Below are 25,197 nucleotides of genomic sequence, written 5' to 3'. Positions count from 1 at the left end.
TCAGTTTAAAAAATAAGATTCAAAATTGTACATAGAGTAAATCTTAAATATGCTAAGAATATGCATGTATAAAATATAAAATTTAATACATTAAAATGTTTGTACCTGGTGGCTTTGATATATAGATCTATATTTTTCATCCTTTTTTCTCTAAAGGTTTGTGTATTACAAATTTTGTATAATGCGTATTATTTTACTAAAAATGTACACTAAGTTTTATAACTGTTTAAGAGAGCCCTTCTGCTTCCTCTTCTGTTTTGGCTTCTGCATTTTTTGAAACCTGGACTGAGACTTGTGATAGAGGAGGCAGTGAGCAGAGTTACATTGATAAGAGGTTTATGAAGTAAATCTGGTGTACTTCAATTTGTGGCAAGAAATATATCGTAAACAGAGCTTTCATTTTGCCAAATTTCAATTAACCTTGGGCCTTTTTAGATATGTTAACACTTTTTTGTCAGCTAAATGATGATTACTCAGTTCACATGCCTCCGAACCCTCATTAAGTCTTCTATTGAAGGCTTCACAAACTACAGCATTTGAGAGATGCATTCTGCTACACAATCACAAGAAACCTTACAAAAAGAATCACTGATCACTTGTTTTTTCTTGGGGAGGAAAAAGCTTAATTATATTATTGCAGAACCATCAATATAGTCTAAAATAGTAACCATCCTGGCAGAATTTTTAAGCTGTTCTCTGAAACAGGCTAGTGACTATTTTGCATTATAATAATGTCTTCCCTCTCCTTCTTCTATTCCTGTACACATTATCCTGGAAACTCAGACTTTTTCATGAACAAATGCCTCTTACCTGCATATCCTGTTTGAAAACTCCAGGGTCAATAAGGTAAACTTTAATACCATTGGGAAGGAAGAAATGTCAGCATAGTACTGTTAGAGGCCAGATGTTACTGTTGTCTCTTTCTTAAACATAAGTAACTATAGGAACTCTCATTCATTGCTGGTGGCAGTGAAAAATGGTGAAGCCATGTGGGCAAACAGTTTTGTAGTTTCTTGAAAAAAAACTCTTACCATAGCATGTAAGAATCATGCTCCTTAGCATTTATATAAAGGAGTTAAAATCTACTCAAAAACCTACACACAAATTTTATAGAGCTATATTCATAATTGCCAAAACTTCAAAACAGCCATGATGTCATTCAATAGGTGAATGGAAAAACTATGGTACATCCAGACAAGGGAATATTTTTCAGTGAAAAAAAAAAAAAAGTGAGCTATAAAGCTGCAAAAAGCATGAATGAACTTTAAACGCATACTTCTAAGTGAAAGAAGCCAGTCTGAAAAGGCTTCATACTGCATGGTTCCAACTATATGACATTCTGGAAAAGGCAAAAATATAAAGCCATTGAAAAGATCAGTGGTTTCCAGGGGCTGGGGGAAAGGCGAGATGAATATGCAGAGCAGAGAGAGTTTCTAGGGCAGTGAAACTCTTCTATATGATACTACAATGGTGGATCTATGTCATTATATATTAGTTAAAACCCAGCACCAAGAGTCAACTCTAATGTACACTATGGACTTTGGGCAATTGTCAGTGCAGGTCCATTGGTTGTAACAGATGTGCCACTCTGGATGGAATGTTGATAGAAGGGGACAGTGTGCATGTGAGGGACAGGGAGTATATGAGGACTCTTTGTACTTTCCTCTTAATTTTTTGGTGAATCTAAGACCACACTAAGAAAGAGAAAGTCTATTTAAAAAGAACAATTATTTACCTCTCAAACTAATAAAGCAAATAGCCAGTATTTATTTGGTGTTTACTATATACCAAGTCCACCTATCTCTTTTGTCATATATATAGACAAGATTCAGAGTGGTTAAATCACTTGCTTAAGACCATGATGCTAGTAATTAATGGATCCATGTTTTAAGTTACTTGATGTCCAATTCTATTATTGGAGTGTGTAGTCTCTATGGTATGTGGTCCAACAGGAGCTGATTCATACCATGAGTAGTAAGGAGCTTGAAACGGGAGAGTGACAGACAAAGCCCAGAGCAGCATTCTCAGGATCCGAAGGCAGGCAAGATCTGCAGTGGGAGGCTGGGGTCTTACAAGGCAAGAATACAGCCTTCACCTGAGCATTTATGCTATACCTTTGGCCTGCCAGATATTCTTCTATCATCTCATTCAATAATAATAACAGTAATCTATGACAGAGGTGGTATGTATGCATTTAAGGATTGAAGGATCTAAGGCCCAGAATATTGAAGTACTTTCCCAAAGGCTGAATAGTTGGTTTGTAGTAATGCTTGCCTTCGTCCACCTGAAATACTATGTTTTATTTGCACACAGTGAAATGTTATTTGCACGTCCTTGATTCAAACAGATTACCAGACACATATGCAAGGTGCAAAGGAACCCACGACATTGTTCAAGGACACTGGGGCCACTGTGTCCCAAGTGAAATAAACAAGCCAAACAAGCAGAACTCTCCGCACAAATCTCCAATACTTAAGGGTCTAGGCTCTGCTTGTTTTTCTGACCCCCCATCTGCTCTGCTGGATTAGGGACCCTTGGGTTTCTCATGGGGTAGACCACCCAACTTTTCACCAAGACCCCAAAATGATCCTTCCCTTTCTCCATAGCCTGTATTGTGGATTCTCTCAAATGAGAAAATTAATTGTAATTATTATTCTTAACACCTTGTGTCTTGGTTACTCTTTTTATTCACCTTGGAAACTAGAGAGCCTCTCTGAAAGATTGACATGTCAATAAATGGGGAAATGGAAGTGTTTCAGCTTTTCAGCTATTCTTGAAAAACACTGTAAACCATCCTCTGGAAAACCGGGTGGTCAATGTCACACAAGAGAGGTGACAAAGAAGAGGATTTAGTAAAAGGTTAAGGAGAAGCAAGCCTCTTTGATTTCAAGATGATGACTTCCAGGATATTTCACATTATTCATGAAGACTCACAAGTGCTTTGTTGCTTTTAACCTGTGTACAAGTCCTTGTAGGTGGGAAGGACTTTTTGAGAACATTCTCATCACTGATACTCTTGGTTTCCATCTTTTAGTGTTTATGATATTGAGGCTTCTGATACTATTTTTATAATCAGTATATCTGGACTTTTGATCTCCATTTTGGGGAATTCCTCTACTCAATATTTTCAATAATCAGTTTTTCTCTTATTTGGGATTTCTAGTTTTGGAACTCACTTTTTTTCTTTCTTTCTTTTTTTTTTTGGTGATTTTCTGCTTCTAAATTCTATGTATCTTAGCTTAACAGTGGTAAAATGTACCTATGATGTTCCCATCATATTTCATGAGGGAAATTCAAATTAAAACAAGTTACCATTATGCACTTGTTAGAATGACCAAATTCCAAACCACTGGCACCAAATGCTGGTGAGGATGTGGAATAAGAGGATCTATTATCATCCATTGCTGGTGGGAATGCAAAATGGTACAGCCACATCAGAAGACAGTTTGGCAGCATGTTACAAAACTAAACTCTTACCATACAATCTAACAGTTGTGCTCCTTGATATTTACCCAAAGAAGGTGAAAATTTATGTCCACATGAAAACTTTCACTTGGATCTTTATAGCAGCTTTATTCTTTTTTTTCAAAGTTTTATTGAAGTATAGTTGATTTACGATGTAATAATTTCTGCTGTACAACAAAGTGATTTGATTGTACATGTACACACATCCATTCTTTTTCAGATTATTTTCCCATATAGACCATCACAGACTATTGGGTAGATTTTCCTATGCTCTATGGCAGGTCACCACTGGCCGATTATTCCATATACCGCAGGGTGCATATGCTAATCCCAAATCCCCACTCCATCCCTCCCCCACCATCTGTCTCCTTTGGTAACCATAAGTTTGTTTTCAAAGTCTGTGAGTCTGTTTCTCTTCTAGCAGCTTTATTATTAATTACCAAAACTTGGAAGCAGTGAAGAGGTCCTTCAGTTTAAGTGGATAGATAAACAGTGGTGTATCCACACAGTGGAATATTATTCAGTGCTGAAAACAAATAGGCTTTCAAGCCACAAGAAGTACAGATGATTTCTTAAATGCTTTTTTCTAAGTGAAAGAAGCCAATCTGAAAAGGCCACATAGTATATGATTCCAACCATATGACATTAGGAAAAGGCAAAACTATAGAAATAGTGAAAATAACAGTGTCTGCCAGGGATTGCAAGGAGGGAGGGATGACAATACCAAACACAGAGGATTTTTAGGGCAGTGAAACTCTTCTATATGACACTGTAAAGATGTTTAAATATATATCATTATACTCTTATCCAAACACATAAAATGTACATCAAGTGTGAACTCTAATGTAAACTGTGGACTTCAGGGGGATAAGGATGTAGAGATTCAATAAGTATAATAACAAATATATCACTCTGGTGGGGGATATTGATAGATAATGTAGGAAGCTACACATGTGTTGGGTAGGAGGTATGCAGGAAATAGCTATACATTCCCCTAGATTTGGTTGTGAATCTAAAACTTCTCTGAAAAATAGGTTTATAAAAAAACTCTGTGTGCCGGGCTTTGATATTGTATTTGGAGAGAGAGTTGCCCTCCTCCCTTTCCACACTCCTAAGCATGTCTGCATTCAGTGGATACAATCAAATCATGGTAGAGAGGCAAGTTATATATGAGCAATTTGTCCCCTTAACACATCCTATTTCTCTCCTTTGGTCATGCCTATGTCCTTCTACCCTTTTTTCTCTGCATAAAACTCAATTTGTAAAAAGAATAATTCAATATACCTCAACAATGATGTGTTTTTCTCTTTAATTCAGTCGTTTGACAAACATATTGTCTGTGTAATATGGGAAACACTCTTTGTTGTGCTTTTACGGGGATCCTGTGTAGAATAAACCATCATCACTCCTCTCAAAAAGGGTAAAAAAGAGAAATATTAGATTTAGGAAATTTGGAAATAAACACAAAAGGAATAGAGAGGATTTTTAAAAGCCCAGCATTTGTTTCTTGAAAAGATTAACAAGATAGACCTCAGGCAAGACTAAACAAGAAAAATCAGAATGTACAAATAAATACCAAATGAAAAGGGGTGATAATTTAGACACATTAGAGATTTAAACATATTAAAACAACAATTAGAGAAGAGGAAACCAGACAGCATGCATATGACAAGCTGTTCAAGCTCATTAGTAATGTGAAAAACACAAATTAAAACAACAATGGGATATCTCTTTAAACCTTGTAGATTGGAAAATTAGAAAGCTGGGTGATGCCAAGTATTAGCAGGGATTAAGAATCCTAGGAGTGCAGTTCCCCTTGTGGCACAGAGGAAACAAATCAGACTAGTCCATGAGGATGCGGGTTCAATCCCTGGCCTTGCTCAGTGGGTCAGGTATCTGGTGTTGCCATGAGCTGTGGTGTAGGTCACAGAGGTGGCTCAAATCCAGCGTTGCTGTGGTTATAATGTAGGCTGGCTGCTGCAGCTCCAATTCAACTCCTAGCCTGGGAATTTCCATATGTTGTGGGTATGGCCCTAAAAAGAAAATAAAAAAAATAAAAAATAAAAAAAAAAAAGAATCCTAGTACTAAAACCTCTGAGAGTAGATATACACTAGTTCTAGGAATCAGGGAATGAGCTGACAGTACCTGATCAAATTAAGTGTACCCTTGCTTCAAGATCCAGATTTATGTTCCTGATTTTCCATACTGTGTGAGGTAATTTTTTTTTTTTTTTTGGCTTTTGGCTTTTGGCTTTTGGCTTTTGAGGACCACATCCACAGCATATGGAGGTTCCCAGGCTAGGGAGCGTATCAGAGCTGTTGCCACCGGCCTATGCCACAGCCACAGCAATGCCAGATCCAAGCCACATCTACAGCCTACACCACAGCTCACGGCAATGCCAGATCCTTAACCCACTGAGCGAGGCCAGGGATTGAACCCACAACCTCATGGTTCCTAGTCCGATTCACTTCCACTGCGCCATGATGAGAACTCTGAGTGTGAGGTAATTTTATGGGTGTTAATTTGATTGGGCTATGAGATGCCTAAATATTTATCAAACATTCTGTGTTTGCAAGGGTGCTTTTGGATGAGATTAACATTTAAATCAATATACTGAGCAAAGCAGATTACCCTCCATAATGTGGGTGGGTCTCATCCAGTCTGATGAAGGCCTGAATAGAACAAAAAGACTAACTGTTCCCCAAAATGGAACTGTTCTGCAAACTGGAACATTAGCTTTTTTCCCTCTGGACTAGAAGTGAGCATCCACTCCACCTGGGTCTTAGGTCCGCAACTTTTCAGTCTGGAACTACACCATCAGCTCTCCTGGGCCTCTAGTTTATGATTCACGTTGCAGATCTTGGGACTTGTCAGTCTTCATAATCATGGCAACCAATTCCTATAATAATTATCTTGATATACTAATACACACACACACACACACACACACACTGTTGGTTCTGTTTTTCAGGGAACCTTGACTAATATACACGCCAAAATCTTTATTTACCAATCTGTATGAGGACATGAATAAGAGTGTTCATTTTATTTGTGGAGGTAGAGAGTGGCAAGGACAAAAAGGGGTTCAATTCACACGGAGGAGGGCTATACCACAGTTGGAAGCAATGAACCAAACAGAGCCAAACGGATGTGTAGTGAAGACAGAGTGCTTAATGAAAAGAGGTGGAAAAAGAATGAGATCTATTACACACTATCATTAGTGTAAATTGAAAATGCATGCGTGTAAAACAACAGTATACATTTTACAAAACAAATGCCTATTTTGCAAGGATACAGGTTTTCATATAAACAGAAAGATATGTACTAAATATATTTGAATTTTGCCTAATGCAGGAGAGAGAAATGAGAGCAGACTGTGTGGCGATAAGAGGAAATGATTGATAACTGAATTAATAAACAAATAAGAGGAGAGTTTTACATAGGCCATGGGAAATAATATACCAAGAACTAAGTAGTATGATTAACTCAACTCTGCACTTCAAGGGGAATAAAAGAAAATCTGATATCATTTGATATCTAATTAAATTATTTTAGATAAGACAAAATCAAGCATTCCAGGGTCAGAAACTCACAAATTCTTCGAGTTGGAGGGCACCCTTGAGGCCACTGGCCCCATGTACCTTATGATACTGAATATCCCCTCAGACTCTGTAGGATGCATGTGTGCAGCCTGGCACAGAGCACTTGGGTGATGAAGAGCTCAGAGTCACCTATAGCAGGGACAATGCTGTTTTTGGGTAACTGTGACTGCTAGAAAGATCTTCAAAATGTGATTGAAAATCTCAAATCCTGCCTGGCTCTAGGACTCGGCTTTCTTTTTCCTGATTTCCTTTATCTCATTTACTATAGTCTCAACATAATACCATGGATGTGACCAATTTTCTTTGTATTTAAATCTTCAATTGTCATGATGCTGTCTTAGGAATGTTTGGATAAAGGATCTTCTTCAGTCTCCCAACCTCACTGTACAACACAAAAACATACTTCTATAGCTTGCAAAAGCCCTGTGAGGCGTGTAATTACTCTTCTTCCCTTCCTAACTGGACTGAAAGTGTAATTGTGAGCCACATAGACAAACAGAATTAAGTGTTGCCATAGAAATAATTCTTAGATAAAATATAAAAGTCCAGTCTTAAATTTGTAACCATGATCTATTAAATACGTTTTATTCTGAAGGGTCATGGTATCTAGTCAGGACTGAAACCTCAAAGAGAAATGAAGTTTAATGAGTATTCAAAACTAGATCGAGAGAATCTGAGATTTAATCCATCAAGGAGATAATTGTATTTTCTATCATTGGTGCCCACTCATTTTTTTTTTCCTTGTTAGGCCCACACCTACAGCATATGGAAGTTCCTGGGCTAGGGGTCAAATCAGAGATGCGGCTCCTGCCTGATTTGAGCCACATCCGTGAACTACACCACAGCTCATGACAATGCCAGATCCTTAACCCACTGAGCAGGGCCAGGGATTGGACCTGCATCCTCATGGATACAATGTTGGATTCTTAAAAGTAATAATGATGTATCCTTACTCCTAAAAAACATCCATTTAGATAAAACATTATGCAGAAACTCAAGAGAGAAACACAAGATAGCTCCACTTCCTAATATGTGGTTTTGCAATGACAGACTGGGTGTTTCAGAGTAATTATTTCACTAACAACAAATAAAAATTTGGGGAAAATGAAGAAGGATTTGCTTAATAACAGCAAAGACCAAATAAGATATTGAAGATTATTGGGCCAAGTCACTGGCTGAAAATAGGAATAGAAACTACAGAACAAACAGAAACAAACTCATAAATTCCAAAATAAAACCTAGGGTTACCAAAGGGGCAACTGTGTGTCAGGGGCAGGGGGGTAGGGATACATTGGGAGGATGGGATTAACACATATACACTATATAAAATAGAAAACTAACAAGGACCTACTATTAGCACAGGAAAATCTACTCAATTATTCTCTAATAATGTATATGGGACAATAGGATGGATATATGTATACGTGTAACTGATTCACTTTGCTGTAAACATTGAAAGTCAACCATACCCCAATAAAATTTATGGGCAAAAAAAGCATTCTGCTCAGGAACATCTTCCTAGGAGTCAGGAGGGCGGAACCTAAGAGGTGGAGATCTGTGAGGAAAGGGGATGTCTGACAGTGCCCAGTGCCTGCCGTACACAGCAGGGATCAGAGAAACTCCTCTCTGTCACACACACACACAATGAGACTCCTGTCTGACACACATACACACACACACACACACACACACACACACACAGAAGGATCCTCTTCCCCATCTGTTCATCCCCAACAAACAGCTGAGAGGTGAGCAGAGCTTTTGGTTGACACCTGGTGTTCACAGGATGGAAGCTCAGATCTACTAAAAACAGAAGCCAAAACACCTTATATGACAGAGATTCTTAATCTTTTTTTTTTTTTCCTCTCATGGACCTCATTGACAGTCTGATGAAGCTTATATATGCCTTCTCAGAGTAAGTTTTTAAATGCATATGTGAAATCCTTAGGATGACAAAGCAGTTATAGAGTAAAACAGTTTTCAAAGTATGTTTTATGGTGAAATTTGTTCTTTTTAGTGTGTAATTCTATGATATTTGACAAATGCATACAGTCCAGTAACCACTGTGGCAAACAGGATATAAAACAGTTCTGTCACCTCCAAAAATTCCCCATGCTTCTTTGTTGTCAACCCCTCTACCATCCTGGAGCCCTGGCAACCTCTGCTTTATCTTTTCCCCTTATAGTTCTGCCTTTTCTGCAATATCATATAAATGGAATCTATAGCATGTAATCTTATGAGTTAGATTTATAACTCAGTATAATGCATCTGAGATCCATCTACTTGTGTATGTCAATGGTTCACTCCTTTTTATTCCTGTGTTGTAGTCCAGGGTATTTATGCACCATAATTTGTTTATTCATTCACCCATTGAAGGACATTGTGCTTTTTTTCCAGCCTTTTGGGATTAGGAAAAAAGATACTATAAACATTAAGTACGGCGTTGTGTGTGTGTGTGTGTGTGTGTATGTAAACATAAATGTTCACTTCTCTTGGGTGAAAAAGAATTGTTAGGTATATTTGTTTTATTAAAAACTCCAGGTTTTTTAAATAAGGATTTTTATTTTTCTCCATTATAGCTGATTTGCAGTGTTCTGTCAATTTTCTACTGTAAAGCATGGTGACCCAGCTACACATACATGTATACATTATTTTTTCTCACATTATCATGCTCCATCAAAAGTGACTAGACATAGTTCCCAGCGCTACACAGCAGGATCCCATTGCTAATCCATTCCAAAGGAATACTGCATCTATTAACCCCAAGCTCCCCATCCAGCCCACTCCCTCCCCCTCCCCCTTGGCAACCACAAGTCTGTTCTCCAAGTTTGGAATATTCTTAAAGAGCTGCAAAACTATGTCTTTAAAATTGTTAACAGATGCTGTCTTAGGTGAAACTATTTCATTCCTTGGAGGATTCTCTATCAATGCAAGGAATGGTTTATAAATTAGCAAAGTAACTGTTTGCTGAAAATGACTTTTTTCCTTAGTAATTTTATGAGCACTTAGTTTCTTGATTTTCATTATGAAGGATAAACATTTCCATTGTTAACCTGTTGATTCACCTCATAAACCTTTTCCCATTTGAACAGTGTAATTATCTTTTCGTGGGTGAGGTCTCACTTTGCTCTCCTTGGTCATAATGCCATGACCAAATTGAAGCCCAGTCTCTTATCCCGGAGTTCCCTGGTGCCCTAGTGCTTAAGGGCTCAGTATTGTCATTGCTGTGGCTTGGGTTTGATTCCTGGCCCTTGGGTGAGACCAAAAAAAAAGGTCTTATCTAGAGGTTAACCACTCTGTCTTAAGAATGTTTCTTCGGAGCAGTGGAAAAAGTAAAGATAGCCTAGTGTGTGTGGGGGTTGTAGGGGTGGGGGTTCCAGACCTGCATTAGAGCACCTGTATGATTTCCAGCTCTGTCACCAATGAACTACATGAACTGATCAAGCACTTTGTCTCCATGGGCATCAGTTCCAAGGCTAAAACTACGGTGGGGTGAGTCAGATACTCAGGGCACAAAAATCCAAGAGGCAATCACTCTCAAGGTAGGCCTTATACCTATAAAATCCTAAGAGCAAGTGCCCTTCAAATCATGTACCTTATGTGCCTCACTCCCCTAATCCCAATCCAGGTTTAGGTGGTCATTTCTAGGAAAATTACATTTTCATTTACCCTTTGACCTGGCAATTCCACTTCTAGGAATTGATATAAAAAATGCACAGACAAAAATATTAAAAGCTTTATGTGCTTGATATTCCTTGCAGAAATATTTGAAATATCAATAGCGTACAAATAACCCAAGTGACCAAGTCTCCAGATAGGAGACTGAATGAATAAACTGCAGTATACCACAGTGGGGTACTAAGCAGTTGAGGAAAGTTAGAGAAATATCTCCATATCTTAATTTGAGGAGTTCTTAAGAGTATCTTATTGCCTAAAAGTAAAGGGGAGAAGTATGTAGAGCTTGCTATCACTTAGGTAAGAAAATTGAGAATCCCAAACTGTGCATGGATGTGTGTATGAACTTAACTATAGTTGGGGGATGAGGCAGAAATATTCTAGGAGGGACAGAGTTAGAATCCAGACATCTTTAAATATACTTTGTTTTAGATGGTTAATTTTGGTATCAGATACTTGAAAAATTGAAAAGTTATATGGAAAAATGAAATGTTTGTCTATTTGGTGGCTAATCATTCGGAATGAAACTGTTACAACTGACAGGAGAACCCCAATCATTTGACTCTAATATCCTAGTAGGATATATTCTTAGAGGGAAAAAAAATGCAACAAAATAATTTTTAAGCTAAACATATTATTGCTGTTATTTATTTCTATTTTCTTATTTATGACACTGTTGGGTATGTGTATTTTGGTATTCACCGAATGAGTACTTATATGACATTCTAATTCAGTCATCCCTGTGTCCTGGAGTACTAGGATTCAAACTGTAATTTACATATCCTTTATATGTCTATTACATAAAACATATAAGATAGGTATGTAGAAATTATATACATACACCTACACAAGTATATCCATGAATACACATGTATAAATACATACATACATTGTATGCATGTGAATTCTCTACATAATAAACCAGTATTGGGGAACACATGGGTATCACAGATTATAGTCTTGAAATGACATTTCCATACCAAAAGTAACCAGAGCTCCTTTCAGAAGGACTCATTCTAAGTCTGGTGATCATGGAATATCTTTTTTATACTGGATAACAAGAACTCTATTAAAGACTAGTAGGGTCATGTCTAAACAAATCTAAAATCAACCCAAGGAAGTGGTTATTAGCCAAAAGTGGGACCATTTGAGCATCACTAATTTCTGCTAGGAATTTAAACACATAAAATATGTATAAAATTATAGGGTGCAACATTATGCTGAAAGAATAAAAAAAAGGCTTAATGACTACTGGAAACTTGAAAATAAAGGACAATAATTCAACATTTATCATATCTTCCCATACTTAGTAGTATGGGACCTATTAGTCACCAATAAGTAGATGAGGCAGCTTCTCTTTTTTTTTTTTGTCCTCACAATTTGTTACATCTTACTGATTCTTCAACATAGGCATTACACCATTCTAGGTGATGTGATAAACAAGACATTATAGACCTTACATTGTACCATGGAGAGAAATGGTTATTGATAATACAATTGCAGAACTGTATTATTTAATTGTAGAGTTGCATTATTCAATTATAATTATCATAAATTCTTTGATGGAGAGGAAATCAGAATCAGATCTAAGAAGACTTCAGCATTCCAAGAATGATGTCAAATGACCCCCTTCATGGTGGATTATGCACTTATTTACTATGAGATATATTTCTTCTCCAGAGATTCCTTGTTTGTGTATCCATTGTAGATTTTTGGTTTGCAGTTATTCTGAAGTTTTGATATAAGAGTCTATATGTATATGATTGTTTTAAGTTGTTGGTCTCTTAATTGCAAGTTCATCTCCAGTGTCCTGCATTTGTACCCACCTCTTCTCATGATTTCCAATTTTGGTGGTATAATTGCACATGGATGATTTCATACCTTTACTGGTGAGCCTTGTCATGTGTGGAATTGGAATATTTTTTTGTCCCCTTCTCTCTCTCTTCTCCTTCTGGCACCCCTATAATACGGATGTTAGTGCGTTTCACGTTGTCCCAGAGTTTTCTGAGACCCTCTTCATTTGTTTTCAATCTTTTTTCTCTTTTCTGTTCTGCATCCATAATTTCCACTAATCTGTCCTCCACCTCACTTATTCGTTCTTCTGCCTCCTGTATTCTTCTGTTAGCTGCTTCTAGTGAATTTTTTATTTCAGTAAGTTTTATATCTTGTATCTCTTTGCTCAGTGTTTCCCGTGAGTTATCCATCTTTGCCTCCAGTTTATTTCCAATGTCTTGCATCATCTTTATCATCAACAATCTAAAGTCTTTTTCCTGGATGCTGAGAGTCTCCTCATCACTTAGCAGATTTTCTGGGGTTTTTCCTTTCTCCCTCATCTGAGTTAATAGTTCTCTGTCTTTTCATTTTTATAGGTTTTTGGTGTGGTGACCTTTTTCCTGATAATAGAGTTATAGCCTCTCTTACTTCTGGCATCTGCCCCCCTTGTGGCTGAAGTCAGTGTGGGGGCTTGCTCTGCAGGCTTCCTGATGGGGGGACTGATGCCTGTCCACCGGTAGGTGGAGCTGATTCTAATCCCTCTAGTGGGTGGGGCTTAGTCTCTGGATGGGATTAGAGGCAGCTGTGTGCCTGAGGGGTCTTTAGGTAGCCTGTTTACTGAAGGGTGGGGCTGTAATCCCACCTGGATTGTTGTTTTCCCTGGGGCTTCTCAAGGCTAACTGATGGGTGGGGCCAGATTTTCCCAAAATGGCCACCTCCAGAGAAAGGCATGGGTGCTGAATATTCCTGAGAGCTTTGCTTTCAGTGTCCTTCCCTCACAACAAGCGACATTCACCCCTGTTTTCCCAGGATGTCCTCCAAGAACTGCAGTCAGGTTTGACCCAGATTCCTATGGAGACCTCGCTCTGCCCTGGGACCCAGTGCATGTGAAAGTCTGTGTGCACCTTTTACGAATGGGGTCTCTGTTTACCCCAGTCCTTTGGAGCTCCTGAACACAAGCCCCACTGGCCTTCAATGCCAGATGTTCCAGGGGTTCTTTCTCCCAGTGCCAGGTCCCCACACATGAGGGTTTGATGTGTGGCTCAGAACTCTCACTCCTGTAGGTGAGTATATGTGAACCAGATAGTTTTCAGTCTGTGGAGCTTCCCACCCTGGAGGTAAAGGGTTGTTTATATCATGCAATCTCCCTTCCTCCTCTTTTTCTTCTGGAGTAGAGGCAGCTTCTCTTTATAGAAGTATTCTAGCTAATGCATAAGGAAGAAATCAAAGAATTAGAACATCATCATTGTGTCACACATAGTGAATCCATAATTTAAAGCATTGGTCACTAACTACTGCTAACATTACAAAAAGTGGCAAAAGAACATTCCATTTATTCTGATGAAACACACAAATCTATATATAAACTAGCTTTGTCTTCACCCAAATCAATCCTGAACCTGATCAAGCCTCCAGATTGAATTTAGTAAAAATACGAAAGACAGAACAATATGTTGAACAACATATTATGTTAAATAACAGATGTTAAAGAACAACCATAGGGCTGTAATCAGCAAAATTCGGCTTGTTGGAAGCTCTACAAGACAAAATGATCCCGTTTCTTCAACAAATACACTGTAAGGGGGATGGAGAAAAATGGAAACGAACTTCACATATGGAACTTAGTTTTATACTGAGTCTAAGAAATTTTTTTAAATGGTATTTATGAGACAATTGGAAACTTGAACATCACCTTATTTTTTGTGATGATGGTGATTTGGCTCTTTTCATTTGTCCCTACCTGTAGGGCTTACACCAAGAAGACTGCATTTGCCTATATGTAAATTTTAAAGAGTTCTAAACAAAAGTAGCAAAGCAAAGCCAGAAATCCATAAAAAGGAAAATATATCATGCCCAAATTAACTTTACCCCTTGGATACAAGTTTTTAAAGAATATTTAAAAAAATAAAGCAATTTAATGTAGGTATTAATAACAATAGAAGAGAAAAACATGATAACCTCAGTAATGTTTAATGGAATTTAATATTCCCGTTAAAAACTCTTACTTAAATGTAAATAAGACTTCCTTAATTTGATAAGGAAATTTATAAAACTCATATAACAAACATGCCATTTAGTTTGTTACATGAAATGTTAAAAGCTTTCCTTTGAGATCTAGAGCAAGAAGACAAGGATATTCACTATTACATATCAGGTCCTCTTGAGAGAAGACACTCGGATGAAAGCATAAGCAGTATCTAAAACATGAAATAGAATAAAATGAAAATAATAGGAATTTAGGTCTTTAATGAGTTTTAATGAAACTTTTGTTTCAATTCTATGTATGTCTACTGAATCATGATAGAAATCCTACTTCTTGTTATGATTCACATCACAAAAGTATGAGGAACACCACAGAGAATAAAGTCCAAACACCTTTGTAAGTTATGGGAGACTCTTCTTAACCCTGACTCTGCCTACCCCTCCCTCATCACGATCCTCCTGGTCCATGCTTCTTTTATGATTCTCCTTAGCATTATTTAACAGCTTGCAGTTTTTAGAATGCACTGTATAATTTCACGTCCCATATATTTGCAAATGAGAATCCTTCCCTAACTCACCCACCAAGTGCATTTCTACAGGTCGTTTAATGCCCAGCTCGAATGCATTCTCTGCAAAGCCAATTCACTACCACCTCTCTGCCCCCTATGATACTTAGTATATTATAATTTACTCTACGATGATGCCTATACTTTACTCCACTATGATACTTAGTGTATTTCAAACACTCCAGTATGATACTTAGTATATTTCTTATTTTTTTTTTTTTTTTACTTAAAGTTTTTTTTAATTAACATACAGTTGATTTACAGTGCTGTCTTAGTTTCAGGCACATAGAAAAATGATGGTTATACATTTTTCAAAGATTTAAGACAATTCAAATAAGAATAGGGCTTTGTAATACATGAAACTAACCTGAAATTTAGGTTTCAGTGGGTAAAAATAAAATTTTACAGTATCCAATTTGCCCTTATATGGTTTTTTTAAAATTTTTTTTCCACTGTACAGCATGGGGACCAAGTTACACATACATGTACTTTTTCCTCCCATTGTTGTGTTGCAATGTAAGTATCTAGACATAGTTCTCAATGCTACACAGCAGGATCTCATTGTAAATCCATTCCAAGAGCAATAGTTTTCAGCCGTTAACCCCAAGCTCCCGATCCCTCCCACTCCCTCCCTCTCCCTCCCTCTCCCCCTTGGCAGCCACAAGTCTATTCTCCAAGTCTATGATTTTCTTTTCTGTGGAAACGTTCATTTGTGCTGTATATTAGCTTCCAGTTATAAGTGATATCATATGGTATTTGTCTTTCTCTTTCTGACTTATTCACTCAGGATGAGAGTCTCTAGGTCCATCCATGTTGCTGCAAATGGCATTATGTCATTCAATTATTTGGCACAAGCTTTTTTATCTTCACACAAAGTGCTTTCTGAAGGCAAGTATTGTGCCTCAATTATATTTTTAATTGAGATAATAGACATTGTAGGAAAGCCAGGAAGTGAGGAAGGGAGAGAAGAAGGAACTGAGCCCAGAGTAGCAGAACATTTCCAGCAATTTCTGTCTGTCTGTTTGTTTGTTTTTAGGGCCAAATATTCAGCAAATGGAAGTTCCTAGTCTAGGGGTTAAATGAGAGCCACAGCTATTGGCCTCTGCCACAGCTGCAGCAACACAGGATCTGAACCATGTCTGCGACCTATACCACAGCTCACATCAATGCCAGATGCTTAATCCACTGAGCAAGGCCAGGGATAGAACCTGAGTCCTCATGGACACTAGTCAGGTTCATTACCACTGAGCCACTACAGAACTCCCTAGCAATGTCTTTATTTAGGCTTGAGCAGTGTGTGTGGGATTGGAGGGGGCCTTTGAATGAGGAATCCTCCTAACACCTCTTGTCACTCAATACCTTCCAAGCCTAGGGGCAAACACTGAGCTGCACTTTTCCACATGGACCCCTGTCACCCAGGCACAGTGACATGCCCCCACAGGGCTACTTTCCATAATGAGAAATGGGCCACAGAAGCATTTTGGCAAACAGGCAGCAATGAACTGTCAAATTAGCCTCTGCTCTGGGATAACTTCTGTCATTGTGTGCTTCTCATTAATGTTAGCTTTATTAGTTTCATGACACTGGGTAGATCCTGATGTACAGATAGCTGAGCTTGAACTCCAGCATCTTCTCCAAACCTCCAAAGGTGATTCACTAATAACTTGGAAAAAGAAGTACCTCTTGGGGGATTATAGAAACCACTCTTTCTCTAATAATTCTAAAAATATTTTATGAGGTGATATGAGCTGTATATGTGAGGATACATTGATTAAAAAAAAAAAACAGACTTCCTATTCTCAAGACACTTGACAGTCTAGGAACTCATGAGATCAGTAAAGAGAAAAAATGTAAAGGTATAAATATAAAAACATAGGTCTGTCTTATGTGCTTCCCACACTTTAATGTGCATACAAATCATGGGATGCTTGATAATTTTCAGGGTCTGAGTCAGTAGGTCCAGGACAGGTCCTGAGATTTTTCTGCATTTGTAACAAGCTCTCACACTGTCTGATGCTCTAGTCCAGGCACTGTTCTTTGAATAACTATAGGAGCTGGAAACATAGGGTAATGGAAGTATATCCTCTGATGGTATAGGAATAGGATAGTTTTCCCAAAGGCTCCAAGGTTTGAGCTACATCTTGGCAGCTACATCGCTGTTTCCATCCTGATGCAGGCATTACAGGCATTTAAGGTAGAGATACCAGCATGCCCACAGTCCATTAAGTTTAGGTAATTACAGTGGTGTCTTGGAGTGAAGATGAACCATGAATAAATCAATGACAGATGACAACTAGCAAAGGTATATGCCAGATGTTAAAGGGCACAGTAAGAAGCAGAAACTGCATTTTGTAGACATTGAGGAATCATAGAAAATGAAGATACTGTGTGAAAATATCTGTGTCTTCTATATGCTGGGGAAAACAAATGTTGCTGTACTTGTGAAATGACTTATTTATGAATAAGATTAAGGAAATAATATCTCTGGTTTTTGTAAGTTTTTAATCTCTATATGCATTTTTATAGAGAGACATATATAGTCATATATATGTGTGATTACATGGTGTGTGCAGATTATTTTATGCTTTTCAAAATGTGTTAGCCTAAATGGAAGCTGAAATAAATAAATTCAAGATTTAAAGTTAGAATCTATATGAGTTGGGAAAAAGTTTATTAGTTTGTTTTGAGTGAATTGAAATTCACAAATTATAATTTCACCATTTTAAAGTGCACCATCCAGTGGCATTTAGTATAATCACAATGTTCAGCAACCACTACCTCTAATTCCAAAACATTTTCATCCCACCAAAAGGAAACCCCATGCTCTTTAAATACTCATTTCTCATTCTCTACTCCTAGATCCTGCCAACCACTAGGCATTGATAAAAGACTTCTGTCATTTTCGCTATTTGTTTCTTTGTGTATTGTCTTTTTACGTGCCTATGTTCCTTCATTACTACCTCTCCCAATGATTTACATTGCATCATTTTGATTCCTTTCTCTTTGTGTATATTTTTAGGTGGTTTTTTTGCCTTAAATGGTTACTGTGAGATTACAATTAATATCTAACTTTACAACGACTTAAGCTTGAATTTATACCAACTTAATTTCAGTAGTATTCAGAAACTCTGTTCCTTTGCAGATTTATCCCTCCTCCCTTCATGTGTTACTATCTGAATCACATCTATATATACATATTGTTTGGCCATTAATATAGATCAACAGTTACTGTTTTATGGGTTTGTCTTTAAGTTGTATAGAGAGAAAAAAAGGAAATACAAACCAAAATGCAAAAATACTATTATGTTTACCTCTGTGGCTACCGTTTCCAACGTCCTTTGTGTCTTTACATGGCTTTGCATTACTGTCTAATGTCCTTTCAGTTCAATTTAATGTTTTTTTTTTTTAGCATTCTTTGTTGGTCATCTCTACTCGAAATGAACTCTGTTTTTTTAAAAATCAGAGCCTATTTTAATCTATCCTTCATTTTTGAAGGATTTTCTTTTCCTGGATATAGAATTCTTTGTTGACAGTTTTTTTTTTTTAATTTACATATTTTGTATATATCATCCCACTGCCTCTTGGACTTTATGGTTTCCGAAGAGAAATGTAGTGTTAACCTTATTGAGGATCCCTTGTACATGTCAAGTTGCTTCTCTCCTGCTGCTTTCAAGACACTGTCTCTGGCTTTTGAAAACTTTTCTATAATTTCTGTCATTCTGGATATCTTTGAGTTCATCTAGTTTGCAGTTTCTTGAGCTTCTTGAATACGTACATTTATGTATTTCATCACAGTTTGGCCAGTATTTCTTCAAAGATTCTCTCTGCCTCTCTCTCCCCTCTTCATCTCAGACTTTCATGATACATCTGTTTGGCTCTGTACATTTTCCCTCCTTCTTCTTCTCTGTCTGCTCCTCAGACTGGATAATCTCAATTAACCTATCTTCATGTTTGCCGATTCTGTCTTCTTCATAGTCAAATTTGATGTAAACCACTTTATGGAATTTTTAATTTCACTTATAATTTTCAGCTCCAGAATTTCTACTTAGTTCCTTTTTATAATTTCTCTTTATTAATATTCTCTACTTGATAGGACATTATTTTCCTGGTTTCCTTTAGTTCTTTGTCCATAGTTTTATTTAGTTCTTTGAACATAGTTAATTCAGTCTTTGCCTAATAAGTCCAATGTCTGCTTTCTCAGGGACAGTTTATATTAACTTATATTTTTTCCCCTGTGACTGGGACATACTTCTTCTGTTTCTCTGTAGCCTTATCATTTTTTGTTGAAAATATTGTTCTGAATATTTTATTGTGGCAACTCTAGAAATCATACTCTTCTCTCTCCTTGGGTTTGTGTTGCTGTTTGATAGAAGTTGTTTGATTGTTAATGACTCTTCTAAACTATTCTTCTAAAGTCTATATTCTCTGCTATATGTGGCTACTGAAATCTCTGTTCTATTAACTTAATAGTCAGTATTTTGACAGAATTTTCTTAAATTCCTGGAGCCAAGAAAAGAAAAGAAAATTCTCCCAATACTTGTAGATTAGCTCTGTGTTGGGACACTTTTATCAGTGCTTAGCCAGGACATTTACAACTTTGCTTTAACCTTCATTTCCTACTGTGTGGAGCCTGAAGGTCAGTCAGAGGTGAAAACTTAAAGTCTCTTCAGGTTTTTACTAAGAACACATCTATCCTTGGGAATGGGTTCGACCTTCTTGATTCTATAGTATACATAGGAGTTTTTAAAGCTCTTATTTTTCCCACTATCTCATTTCCCAGCCTCTTCTTTCTCAGGAGTTTTGTTCTGTCTATTGCCTGCCCTGACTCTTTTCCCTTGCTCCAAGATGCTGCAGTCAATACTTTTGCCTTTAAATACTTTTACTAAAAGCTTCCTGGGAAGCCATCCAGGCCTGGGAATGCTCCAAGCCAGGGAAAACCAGTGCCAGCCTTTGTGCCCATCTTTGAGGAAATTCCCAGCCAGATTGAAACCTAAAGCCACAGTTTTTGATGATACGGTATTTACTGTTCCCTATGGTACTTGCAACATGAACCAGGTGTTCAGGCTGCTTTTTTCATGGCTTCTGACATCCTGCAGGGTGGAAGCTGACAGACAGGTGATGCAAAATGCCACAGCATTCTCTTACCATAATGAAACCATTTCTTTCTCCATTAAACTTTTCTGTGGCTACTGTAAGTTTGTGACTACTTTCATGAGTTCTGTAAGAGTTAATTCTGACAGATTTTGCCAGCTTATTAGTCATTTTTCTAGATGGACCCTCTTGAAGCTCCCTGTTTCACCATACTTACTGAGCTCCACTGTGATACTGTTTTGACGGCCCATTGCAATCCATGTTTCTGACCAATCTGAGCAGGGGAGGAAGTAATGTTGAGTGTTAATTATTGAGGAGTATGTTGCCTCCAGAGAAGTTCTTTTTATTTCTGGAGCAAAAGGAATGTCTGATCTTCCATCCACCTGATTATATTTCACTGTTCTAGCTCCATAGGAAGACAACAGCTCTGATCACAGAAGAAAGAACTGAAATAAAAGTTACTCATATGTTGCATTGGGGTGCATGTACCTCTGTGACTTTGCCTTTTCCTCCTCCTCTCATATAGCGTTTGCTAAATCACGACTTTTAATGTTCTAGTGATCTCTGAGAGACTATTTTGGAGGCAGGTCTGGGCCATGTGTATCATCTTCTATACTTAGTTACTCAATGTGTAGAATAAATTCACACAAACCTTATGCCAGGATAATGTCAGGAACTGGAGAGACAGGAAGGAATAATGTGTGGTCCTATCCTCACATATCTCACTGGCAGCAGACACTGGGTTCCAGATCAAAAAAGTCTATCATTATGTAACTGTGGAGAAAGGATATACATTGAAAAGAAATGGTGAACTATTAATCTACAGCCATGACTTTTGTTAGAAGACAGTTTCAGCAATTTCAGCTACATGTCTGTCCTTTCTCAATAAATTCATGGAACAATATTCTATTTTGTGCTCTTATTTTCTAGGTAAAATCAGGCAACTCTGAAACCAGATGGATATCTAAAGTCAGAGCAGATCTGGCACTGTTTGATTAGACCTCTTAACCCAATGTTCACACGAAAACCAGTCACTGCAGAATATGCTCCTTCCTTTGTTAAAAGGTTATGAATGATAATGATCCAAGTTCTAGTAAATTTATGAAATTTTATTGGCAATTTAGAAATTAAAGAAAACGAATTAACAATTAGTTCTGTTAGTAAAATTGTATGTGAAAACCATTTGGCAAAATGGGGCTAAAGATAAAAGAGTATATTTAACCAAGACTGAGTAAATACTGGATTACTCTTCTTCCACACATGTGTAGAAAATTGGACAAAATACATATAAAATACCTGTTTCATAGATTTTGACCTCTGAGTGAAGGAAAATAAATGAGTGAACCCTGTAATCACCCTAGATTTCTGAGCCACTCTCCAGAGAATGGCTTTCTAGTTGGAGGGAAGGGGAGCCCAAACATGCAGCTGTGGTCTTATTTCCTTGAGGACAGAGATCAGAATTCACAGAGGCCAAGGCATCTAGAATTTCCAGGGCAGACACCAGAGAAGAAGAAGTCACATTAAGAAAAAGCAACAGAAATTTTCATGTTTCCACTTGAATCTTTGTGTGTATATAGAGTGATTCCCCCACAAGGCCAGGAAAAGAACACCCCAGGACCTAGAAATTGAGCAATTGTCAAACATCACACAGGGATAGGAAACTTCCTAGTTCCAACAAATCAACATGCAAAGGCCTTGGTGAGTATCCAGAACATTCCATAAACAACTCAGTAAGGAATCTTACTAAGAGGGCTGAACTATTTAAGAACAAATAAACCTGGAAGGAAAGTATTCAACATTTTTAACAGCTTTATGAGATATAATTCACATACCATATATTTCACCCATTTAGACTGTGCTCTTTGTCAAATCCTCAAAATGCTAATCATAGGGTCATCGTATTCCCAACAGTTCCACCCAAAAGGAAAGAAAACACAAATCCACAGAAAAACCTGAACAGTAAATTTCAAAGTAACATTATTGATAAACACCTAAAAAGTAGAAGCAATTCAAGTAGCCATAAGCTGATGAATGAATAAACTAGTTATATTCATACAGTGGAATATTATTTGATAATAAAATAAGGTGAAGTTCTAACACATGCTCCTGTATGGCTAACCCTTGAAAACATTATGCTAAATGAAAGGAGCCAATTATGAAAGACAACAAAGTATGATTCTTTTATATGAAATATAAAAACAGGCAAATGTATAGAGATAGAAGCCAGCATAGGGTCATTGAGAGAAAAGTGGGGAATGAGGAGTGACTACTAATTTGGGGAATGATGACATGTTCTAAAATTAGATTGTTGTGATCATTGTAAATAAAGTTCTCTGAATATACTTAAAAACAACAAAATGTACTTTCTAAATGGGTGAATGATATGTTACATGAATTAAATTTCAATAAAGATGAAGTTTTTTCTATGAGTTTTAAAGGGCATAAAAACTGGATATGGTACTTAGTTCTGTATTGGATGCTCACAAACAAATACATGAATTATTAGAGACAGAGAAATTTTAATATGGAATGAGCATTATTGAGATAAAGATAATCGAATGGAAGCATAAAGGTAGAATTTGCTTCTCGCAAAAAAGCAACAGAAAAAAAAAATTCTCCCAAAAAACACATTAAAAGGAAAAAAAAAAACTAGGTAATTAAAAATGTATACTTCTATCTACTTTCAGTTAAATTTAAAAAAAATAGAGAGGAGTTCCCATTGTGGCGCAGTGGTTAACGAATCCAACTAGGAACCATGAGGTTGCGGGTTCAGTCCCTGCCCTTGCTCAGTGGGTTAACGATCCGGCGTTGCCGTGAGCTGCGGTGTAGGTTGCAGACGCGGCTCGGATCCAGCGTTGCTGTGGCTCTGGCCTAGGCCGTAGGCCGGTGGCTGCAGCTCCGATTCAACCCCTAGCCTGGGAACCTCCATATGCTGCGGGAGCGGCCCAAGAAATAGCAAAAAAAAAATAATAATAATAAAATAAAAAATAAAAAAATAGAGTGGGTAGGAGGAGTGTGTGTTTGTGCATGTGTGTGTGTTTACACATAGATAAAGAGATTTGAAAGGACATAACAATACAAAAACATACTTTCAACTGCAGTAAGTTGTGGGTATTTAGAATATGATATTTTCCTCATTTTTTTCAATTCTTTACCCTGTACACATTTATTTTATAATTTTATTTGTGTATGTCAAACATATGTATAGAGACTAAAGTGAGACTTCCACGTACACATCATGCTGCTTCAGTAATTATCAGCACAGTCTATTCTACTTCATCTGAACCTTACCCTTATGCTCTTTGTATTATTTTGAAGCAAATTGAAGTGTTATTTTTAATTCAAATGTTATCATCAATCTGATACTTAATTAACTTTATATGAATGCATAGGAGAAGGTCTATTAGATACATATCAATCTGTGATTGAGAATAGAATAAGGGTGCAGTGGAGTGGGTGGATCTTTTATGATGGAGAAGTATTCATGTAGAATTTTTTAAATTGTGCAAAACAGAAATATAAGTTAAAAAAGAAGCATCCCTCCATATGTAGAGGAATAACATTTTCCTCAAATTGGTAAAGGTTTATGTAAAGAAACTGAAGGAGCACTGAACTAGAAATCAGGAGATGAATTTTACTCCTGTTTCCGTCACTGTACCAATAATATTTGAGTCATTGCTGTAATGATCAAGTATGCTATCACTCATTCTGATAATACCTTTGAGCATCTACTGTATGTCCTACATTGTCTTCATTGCTGGAGATAGAGTATGAGTTCTTTTGCATATTAGTCAACACTCTTTGGTTGTAAGTAATGGTAACTGACTCAAACTAGCTAAACCAAAGAAAAGATGCAATAGCTTACACAACCACAGAATCCAGGGATGGACCTGATTTCATGTGTATTTGGAGTCCAAGGCTATTAAGAGTTTCATCAGAACCTAATCTTCCTAGCTCTCCAGCTCATCTCCTTGGCTCTGCTTCCCTCTTTGTGGACTTACCTTTCATGCAAGTTCTCCCAACGTGGCAACTCTGTAATTATATTCTCACTGCATCAAAACCAAGTCCTCTGGGTACTGCCTTTCCTCCTCTTGGCAATTATGATCCTATCTCAGTATTCTCTTGCATAAAGAGAATGTTGCTCCAAGCACATTGTGTTGCACCAGCACCAGTGTGCACCAAGCACAATGTCTGGCACATTAGGTGCTACATAAATGTTATCTCTTCACACCTTTGACCTACAAGGCTGCATCCCTTATGGTGGACAACCAAGTTGTTTCCTTTCATTGCTTTTTATTTTTTATTATTTCTAAATGTAACGGAATCTCTCTCTCTCTCTTTTTTATCTTTTTCGTCATGCTTGTGGCATACAAAAGTTCCAGGGCCAGGGATTGAACCCAAGCCACAGCAGTGAAAATGCCAGATCCTTAACCTGCTGAGCCAACAGGCAACTCTGGTTTTTTCTAAAGTAATTTTTATCTTTTTATTTTTCATCTTTGATCTATCTTCTGAGGCCACAGTTTGGAAAAGATCCATAGCCCATTGACTCATGATGAAATTCTCGGCTGATTTTCAATTAATCATCATTGGATATTTCCTTATTGAACCATCAGAGATCCTGCATGGGGTTCCTTTACCAATATGACCCATGTTATTCACACTCAGTGCTGATGGAAGAAGCTGTATTTATGTTTTCCGTTACCATTTCAGGGGGGGAAAAATGCCCACGATTCCTACATCTCTTTTGCAGAACTACTTGAGTTTCCCTGATAGCCAGTGGAAAGTTGCAGCAATAGCATGGTTCTCTTTTTTACTAGGGATA

General features: G+C 37.3%; 1 long non-coding RNA gene across 6 annotated transcripts in view; it reads right to left on the bottom strand.

The window, feature by feature from the left end:
• Positions 1-25,197, bottom strand: part of LOC102160043 (uncharacterized) — a 730,195-nt gene that overhangs the window by 101,766 nt on the left and 603,232 nt on the right. For 2 of the 6 annotated variants that reach the window (XR_014827488.1, XR_014827489.1), the window contains 2 exons: positions 21,028-21,149; positions 11,361-13,940 (listed from right to left, as the gene is read on the bottom strand). The exons of 1 other annotated variant lie outside the window; for it this stretch is intronic. This is a non-coding gene — a long non-coding RNA (uncharacterized LOC102160043). Of the gene's footprint in view, positions 1-11,360; positions 13,941-21,027; positions 21,150-25,197 lie in introns of those variants that run through there. 3 more of the 6 variants (XR_014827490.1, XR_014827492.1, XR_014827491.1) reach the window with 2 other exon arrangements.

Source organism: Sus scrofa, chromosome 14, assembly GCF_054392235.1.
Source record: "Sus scrofa isolate SSC_HxYL_T2T_F1_AM1 chromosome 14, Sscrofa_HxYL_maternal_Yorkshire_Landrace_v2.0, whole genome shotgun sequence".
Taxonomy (NCBI): domain Eukaryota; kingdom Metazoa; phylum Chordata; class Mammalia; order Artiodactyla; family Suidae; genus Sus; species Sus scrofa.
The sequence above is the reverse complement of the archived record's forward strand: the minus strand, read 5'-3'. Positions and strand labels throughout refer to the sequence as shown.